This window comes from Montipora capricornis, chromosome 2 (assembly GCF_036669925.1).
Source record: "Montipora capricornis isolate CH-2021 chromosome 2, ASM3666992v2, whole genome shotgun sequence".
NCBI classification, from domain to species: domain Eukaryota; kingdom Metazoa; phylum Cnidaria; class Anthozoa; order Scleractinia; family Acroporidae; genus Montipora; species Montipora capricornis.
In genome coordinates, this window is record NC_090884.1 from 43,486,954 (window position 1) to 43,489,453 (window position 2,500).

At 36.3% G+C, this 2,500-nt stretch overlaps 1 long non-coding RNA gene across 1 annotated transcript in view; it reads right to left on the bottom strand.

Annotated features, from left to right (window-relative positions):
* Positions 1–2,500, bottom strand: part of LOC138022957 (uncharacterized) — a 3,755-nt gene that overhangs the window by 264 nt on the left and 991 nt on the right. The window contains exon 2 of the long non-coding RNA XR_011126688.1: positions 1–610. This exon is cut by the window's left edge and continues 264 nt beyond it. This is a non-coding gene — a long non-coding RNA (uncharacterized lncRNA). The remainder of the gene's footprint in view (positions 611–2,500) is intronic.

The window sequence follows — 2,500 nt, forward strand, 5'->3', positions numbered from 1 at the left end:
TGTAACTATGACATTATACTTGGCTTTGAGAAGAATGCTCGATTGGGATGACTGATTTCTCTGCTCCAACGCTGGGAGAGATGTTCTTGATATGCCTTTTACATCCAGACACCTCCTTTGTATGGACTGTAAGTCGTCTTCCAGATACTGTGGTAGACCACCCCAGACTTGTGACGCATGTTCAAGGAGTGGACGGATTTCGGTACAATAAACTGTAGTGCCAATCCCCGTAGGCAGCCTTGCTTTCCTTCTGTAATCTCTCGCAGGCTTTGTTTGTTGTTTGTTCGACATGGTAGTTCCAACGTAGGTTATTTTGCTGCCATACTCCAAGTAGTTTAAACTGGGATACCTTCGCCAATTGTGTGTTATTTATCAGTAGACTGTCCGGCTAGATAGGATTTTTGCAGAAGGAAATCCACATATCTTTAGTTTTCTTGGGTTCAGTAGCATATTATTTGTAGCAGCCCAACTCTGGAAGCCATCAAGGACTTTCTGCATATTTGATGAGCAGTTATTTGGTACACTCTCATAAACTGTACAGTCGTCAGCGTCTTTGCACATCCGTTCCATTTCAACAGGTATAAAGTCGTCGAAGTGATCGATGAATATGCTGAAATACAGAAAGGATAAGACAGACCCTTGTGGTACTCCTGCTGGACAAATCTGCGTTTATATATTTTTCATAGTTTTTCATAGTTATAGAGTTCATACTTCTCTTTTTTCTCTTTTAACCCCGCCGGACAGGGCTTGACTTTTGTCTTGAAAAGCTGTCAGAAGCTCAGAGTACACGCTTAAACTTGTGGTGAAAAAGAAGTTGTAAGGAAACTTGAAAATGATCAACATGTCAGCCTCGAAGCCAATGTTTCTCGATTCCCTTTTATTTTCTTCAATCTTTTTGGGTTAAGTAGTTTACTTCTTGTCTTCTCAGGGGGCTATTTACCTAAGATATCTGCCATGGCACTACAATGATACATGGTACTAAAACAATATTGTGTACTATAATTAGAGCTATTACACAAAGACAACTTGAATCTCCTGGAAAACACAACACGGCTCAGTTGATAGTTACGGAATAAAGCGCTGTGTTTCTGCACTACCTCTATTTTGCTCCTTGATACCGCATACATTCTAGTCGATAATGTTGTTCGTGGTATTTATAAAGGCAAAGACAGAATGTTCTCACCTGTCAGTGAGTAACTAACACTGCGAAGAATAAAAATCGGCAGTTCCTTTACGTACTGTGGATAAGTCGATTTAAATAAGCTGTTATAAATTACCATAAGCATTTTATGAATTCTTCCTTTGTGTAAAGATAACGTGTTTGCTTTATGTAATAATAATTATTTATAACTAGACCTTCTTCCGTTTAGGGATTGGCTGAGACGGAGGGCATTTTTTTCCTAATCACAAGTGCATTATTGGTAATCAAGAAGGCATGATTTACTTGATCCTGATTGGTAAAACAGTTGCTTATCCAGAGCAAGCGAAGTTACAAGAGAATCCTCTTCCAGATTCTGACTCTGATTAAACTGCTTTTTGTCAACATGTAAAATTCAAGAGCTATTTCTGTCGACAGCAACGATTTGTTGGACTGAGCTTTAACCGAATGAAACCATGTTAAGTTGGAATGATTGCCATTTGTCGCAGCATTGAACGGGCTTCCCTAGATAATTTTGCATTTTATGTGATAAACATGTAATCGCAATGTGCCCTCGTAAATTAGGGATTAATTTCACTTGCATTTTCAAAGTTTTCCAAATTGCGAATTTTGTGAAAACTTTTAAAATACACTTGAAATTAATCCATACTTGCGCTCGGGTCCTTGCCATTACATATACATGTACTAATTAATTACCAGTGTCTTAGAACTACGTTAAGTCGAAGCTTCAGTGCCCCAAACAATCATCAGTGAATACATGTATTTCAATTTTTTTTTTCCAGGATAAAGTTTGAATGATTTTCCTTTCTTGGGGCCCTGCTCCTGCCTTAAGCTTTAAAATTGAGAACAAGAAAAGGTTTCACTTTTTGCAACGGTTAACTTTTGACTTTACGTACCACTGTGTAATGAAAGGAAGGGGACATTAGCTATATATAGTTAGAACTTTCATGGACATCTATGAAAGTGGTGTACAGATATGACAGAGGGAGATAATTAAGACAATATAGATAGATAGATAGATAGATAGATAGATAGATAGATAGATAGATAGATAGATAGATAGTTTTATTAAAATTACCCTTGCAGCCCGAGGGCTGAATTACGATAATTTTTACAAATGTATAACGTTAATTAATTGTAACTATAAATTATAAAATGATAAATTAAGAAAGTTATTTGATAAGAATTTAACAATACTAAAGCTATTATTATGTAAACACTAAATTACAATTAAGATACAGCTAAAATTTTCAAAATCATATCATTTAATATATATGAGTTGCAAAAGGGCATGTTATCGGCAATGGCTTACAATAAAACTGTCTCTGAAACGATTGGTTT